Here is a 6,297-nt window from a genome sequence, read left to right as displayed (position 1 = left end):
ATAAAGAGCACAGAGAAAGAGAGAAATAAAGGAAACAGGCAGAAAAAGAAATTGGCACAAAGAAGTGATGGAAAAAAAGAGCGAGACAGAAAGATTTATTTCAGAGAAGCCCTGTTAGTCGCAGTGCTGAGAAGTAAACAGACAAAAAATTAGAAGGGAAAGAGAAATGAAGACTCTCTGCACTTCCTTCAAGCTTGGTGCCCCTAATGCCAGGCTTTCTTAACTTTTTTTGTATGCTCGGTACTAGCTTCCCAGTCATTAAACCAGCTGACAAATTTGGTGTGTTTATTCAATGCGATTCATCCACATATGAATGATTGTTAATTTTCATTACAATGTAAGCAGTTGATTTGTTATCTTTTGGTGCTTCTCACTGCCAAATATTTCTTTGTAACATTGGATTGAAACAAACTTATTTATTGCCTATAGTTGGGGGACTCGCGTGCCCTAATGAGGGCCTCTACTGTTTTCGCACTGGCCGCTACTCGGCAGAGATAGCGGCGATCTCCGCTTGATGTTGCTGGCTCGCTGGGTCTCACCTTGTGAAGTGCTCAAAGACCTGCTGAAGAGTCTTTTTTTTTGTGCACTAAACAAGGCAGGGCTGAACGAAGTGACATGGACATAGTGCTCTGTCCATGTTATTCGTTTTCATTCAGAGTTTTCTGTTGCGCTGAAAAAGTTTTGCGTGGATTACAGATACACCTAAGCATATGCTCTCTCAAGTAATGCTACTTCTTCGTGCTTTTGACTTGCTGGTTACCCAAGCCACAAACACAGTCAATACAAAGCGCGGTATTTATTGGAGCAAAAGTTGAGTGTGCTACTGCTGTTGTCCATGCAACTTGCCATCACTATCGCATCATTAAAAAAAAATCCCGGATGCACGTGCTAGATGCAAAATATTTTATTACTCTAAAGTGAGTGTTAGCGATGGTCATTCAGGTCAGTGAGAACTTATGCATCAAGTTTTGACCGTTTGCTTTTAGGGGGTTAATTAAGGGGGGGGGGGGGGGGGCCGATAGGTCAAAGTTGCAGGGATGTGCCGTCCCACCCCCCCTCATCACCACCATTATTATGTATCTAAAAACTGCAACTTCAAAAACAGAAATATAAGAGTGAAATTTAGTGGAACTAACGTACCAAATTTATAGTGGGAAGATTGCAACATTTAAAGTCTCATTTTAAAGGTAAAAGGAAAAAAAAAACAAGAATGCTACATGGTCTATTGATAAAAGACTGAGAAGTGAGGAACAGACGATTCAAGTGAATAGTTTTGTTAGGACATGCTTTAATAGGATCCAACATAGACAGCAATAGGTTTACAAAAGTGAAGAACGGCACTATGAAACAGAAAAATGGATGGAGTATCAAAGATTATGTGCGACTACGATATTTGTCCTAAAACTAAAATGCATATGGTTAACCTTCCGCTTTTTCTCCAAGGTGATGGGTTCACGTTGTGGACCATGGTGAAACATGAAAGTTCAATTCTTTTGAGCTCACGTTGGTGTAGAGTTTTGAAGATTATGAACTTTCAAGAGAACCGATATCCTGCTCGTACGAGAAATATGGTTCTCAAACAAAGAAGCTTCCATATTTTTGGTCATGTCATGATAAATAAATGGTTGTTTTTGGTCATGTCATGCTAAATTAATGGTAGCCAAAATCATAGGTAAAACACAAACAAAACCACTCTTGCATGATGGTAACATGGTGCTGTTCCAGGCACAGGTAAACCCCTCGTACTTTAGAAGTTATATTTTTTTTTCGTTTATAAACCACACCTGCATATAACCTGCACATCCCAGCTACAAAGCGCAGGAAAATAGAAAGAAAAAATTGGCCCCGTATCTGCATGTTACACTGCAAATGTCGTCAAAGGACGATAGTCTGGAGAGAGTGAAGAAAACGTTTATTTGATGTTCTGCGCAAGAAAATCGAATGGTATTCTGGAGGCGCTGCGTTAGAGTGCCTCGAGCGTGCAGGGGAGGCAAACGAGGGCATCAAGTCACGTCACACGTGAGACATGAGCTCTATCTGGCAGTTATCCTGAAAAATGAAGCGCACGGCGTGCACGCCCATCTCTGAGGTGATAAATGTGTAGAACGCGAGGCCACGGGTAGGTGCCACCACCGTGTTGTCTTAGCAAAGTGTTGGAAACACTTGCCTTTTCGAGCATAGCGTTGCATTGTCAGCACAACGTGATAAACGCTACGGTCCTTATAATTACTTATGTATGCCTTTTCTAGTAAAAAATACAGATACATAATATTGACGTGTTGTTATGGTGCCTCAGATATGCAAAATATTTGCTTTTTAATTGACAATCGCACAAGTACGAACGCTGAACCTTGAGCAATATTGGTGGGCGCTGCGGATGGGGTCGGCCATTCGGTGTATCGTCTGGTCACTTTGGTGCTGTTTAAGGTACCGTTAAGGGCAGACAAACAGACAAGTGTACAGACAGACAGAAAGACCAAAATTTTTGCGACAGAAGTCTCCAAGAAAAACTATCGTCTTTAAAAATCCATGCACTACTGTGAGGCAGCCTTCCTTGCACTTATGTGACGTAGCGCCATAGACCTAACTTGTGCACAAAAATTTACATATAAACCACATCCAGAATGTAACTCCGATTTTCTGCATATGTTGAGCGGGTTATGTGCAAGAAAATATGGTGAATACAGTGGGTCTCATTGGCATTGATTATACTTGTGGTGTTACCGTGGCTGTATTCCGAGAAAGTTGCTTTCGGCGGCAGTGCCACTTGGCAAAACAGAATCCCGCTTCTCCGATGACTGAAGCGACTACTCTCACACCCTTCCTGAAGCAACCAATCAGCACGCGCTGAAAGTGATGTTATGATGAAACCTCCAGATGCGATCCTCTCAGAATACAGCTCCAGGAGTCCACAACTTGATGGTACTCTAAAACCTTAAGAAAAGGCACTGAGGAAGACAGACTGCCAAGCATGTACATTTTTTTATTCAGTCAATCCGGACGGAATGTTGCGCACAACTACAGAGGGGCCCATAAACATCTCGTTTGGTTTGTTGTCTCGAATCCTTTGGGTGTTTACAAATGTATGACCGTGACTGTTTCTAATTTGTGTAGCTCACCATTATTCGTGTGTTTTTTTTTTCTTAAGATATCTCGAGTGTTGTTGTATTTGTTGTATATATTGTATCGATTGCAAACTATGTAGTGAAATTACTCATGTGTACGTCCCCTATGTATTGCCTTACGGCGATATAGGTGAAGAGTAAAAAAGTTAAGCTAGTAATATATTTACACATCACAGAAATCAGAAACCACAACTTGGCCATAAAAAACAGCAATAACATATTGCACATCATTGACGGCCATCTACTAGTGTCGCCTGCCCGAACATGAGCGGGCCACATCAAAACCATCACATCAATCTGCCCCAGCGAGCACAAGTATAAAATTATTAGGCTCGTCACCCAACCTCCGCTGAGTTTACAATAGGTCTACTTCCTGTATTTCGGGCTTTTACATTCGCATTGTACCATTATGAAAACAGACTCGTTACTTAAATACGGGGCATATTTGTACTAATCATTACACAAGGGTAAAAAGGGACTTTCTCCCTTTATACTTAAATTTTGTGTGTAAGTGGAATTGTGCTGCAATTTTAACATTGTTTATTGCACAATTGTTTTAGAGGTCTAATCACTGCCTAAGCCAACTGATGAATTTTTTTAAGTCTCACTTCAACTAACATGTCATGGAGTGATCTAGTTAAGCATAAAACAAAGTGTACATTAAAACTTAGGCATTCAAGTACTTTAGTTCTGAATTAGAATGAGAAAGAAAAAGTTGATGAAGTTGTCAGAAGAAACTGGAAAGACTTTTCTGACCCTAACCCCAAAAAATGTTCATCCCAGGAGAGGAATGCCCCTGGTATGCAATACCCGATCTATGCCCTTAATATGGATCCTACGAAATGCATGAACAACGCCAGAAAGTGGTACCGTACCTCTAACAATACTGCTCGTGTCTACATCTAGGAAGTTGAAAGCAAAGCGACTTTCATGCAGCTCAGATAATTACCATTCAACACAAGCGTGGTTTTGGTCTAACAAACCACACAGCAACGAGACAGCCAACACTGTCAATCACAGGCAGCATAAATGTAGCAACAAAAAAGAACTTAAATGAACCATTAAAAAACAAAGGAAACAGCTGGTCCACACTGCTAAAGTACACTTTACAAATTCCTGATTTAGCAGTGACGTGCAGACTATTTATTAGAAGCGTAAACAAAGGTCACACAGTTCAGCTTTTCTTAAATGTTGAACTGGCAACCCGCTGCTAGTATATAAGCACATTTAAGTTTTCAAGAGGTTGTACTATCTCATTTTTTATTAAAGCCATTGCAGACGAAGTAAAGCTCCTTAAACTAGCTAGGTTTATTCGACAGTTCTTTAAGAGTAATGCAATGCAGTCTACTGCTGTCCGCGTTTGTGAGGCACGGAGTTCAAAAAGCATGAGCATATACCCGGAGGCCAAGTGAAGCCTACTTGAACAATAATACATCCTGGCACATCATATGTACCCTACAATAATCTCCTTTGATAGTTCAATGTAATACTGAAATAAAATTACATCCTCTAATGTTTATGAATATCGATGATGATAAAACAGACAAATGATCAACATTTACACATTCAAAACAATGGAATGCTTTTTTATGTACATTACAGCAATAATTCACCCTCAGGAAGTCTGGGTGCTATCAGAAGTCGTATGTAGCTGATCACACTCGGATTGCAGTTTCTACAGAGACACTCCCAAAACAGTGTGGACTGATTGACTAAAGCAGCTAAGTCTGGTTCAATTGGCGCTTGGAAGCACTAGCACCACTGATGTAGGGGCCAACGGTATCAGCGACGCAGTAGCACACTATGACGTTTGAGACCTATCAAGGTACTTCAGTTTGTGATCAGCACAGAAGTGAACCAAAAATGAACAAGTACAGATGACAAAGGAAGAATACTCGAGAACTCTACGTTTCAAGCCAAGAACTTGTCCCATCTACTTCTTCAAGTTTGTGCACTTTTGTTTGCAACTTTTTTTACAGGTTAACCTATTATTGTTACACACCACATCTCAGGCAATACACTTTTCAAGTGTCTGTACGAGGTTCTATACTAATACAGCAGCTAACAGACAATTTTTATCTTCCCGTTATGTAACGCAGCATGAGAAGGTGGACTCAGATGCTCTTGCTGAAAGGCCATGACGCCAAGATTGATCTTGGAGTTGCCTTGCTTACACACAGACTGTATTTACCTGCCAATCTTTGCATTTTATGGCATTTGGTCATGACGCATTATGATTTCACGATGCAACACCACTATCACGAAAACAACTGTCAGATGGAAAGCTGGTGCAGACAATGCAGGTTGTAAAAATGTGCTCTCGATGTACGTGAGGGTTATGAAAGATGTACAGTGATCAAGTCCTGCAGCTTTTCCTGCAGAGAACAGCAAACCTTACAGCCATGCTTCTGCTCTGCCAGCCAATCAATGCATGCCGTGGGGGCTGCCACTTTACAGAATGCTGCCATGGTGACTGGTTTGTTAGTAATCATCTCTGAGCAGATTTTAAGTGAGAAAACTCTGCTACTATTATCTTTGCATGGCTGTGTTTATGAAGCTTGCATCTATGCAACTGAGATAACAAAGACTGATGAAAACTGTTGCTACCAGGAATGCTTTAGTGGCAATCGCCTGGAGAGGAATCACTTCAACAGGAATTGTCTTCCGAGTAATTTTATCTGCGCAAGTCTAACTGGAACTGTAGCACCTATGATGGCTACTTTTGTGGGAAAAGTTGGTTGGTTGGTTTCTCAACGGCTTGGCGCAACCCACTCAGAGAAATAAGCCGTGAATCGGACGGTGCCTTGCTTATTAAACTAATTTACTTGTTGAAGGAAAGAGTTGAACTCATTAGGTATTACAGGTAATAATAAAGGTCTCTATCAAAATAGGTATCATGATATGGTATTTGCCAGCTCAGCGATCTCAGCTGGTCCCCATGCACAGCACACTCTCAGTGGTCAAAGACAAGCAAGGACAACAAACGTTCGCACCACTTGGCACGACAATAGAAGGGCAAGAGAGTAGGCTTAACACCATTCGTGACACTGTTCCTTGGCATTAATTGCTAGAAGCACAGAGATAGGCTTTGTAACGACAACATTGGTGCTGCGAAGCAAGTCGTACAATAACGTGAACAATAGTAATCCAGCTACTGGTATGGTTAGCATAG

This window comes from Rhipicephalus microplus, chromosome 7 (assembly GCF_043290135.1).
Source record: "Rhipicephalus microplus isolate Deutch F79 chromosome 7, USDA_Rmic, whole genome shotgun sequence".
NCBI lineage: Eukaryota > Metazoa > Arthropoda > Arachnida > Ixodida > Ixodidae > Rhipicephalus > Rhipicephalus microplus.
This window is presented reverse-complemented; position numbering follows the sequence as displayed.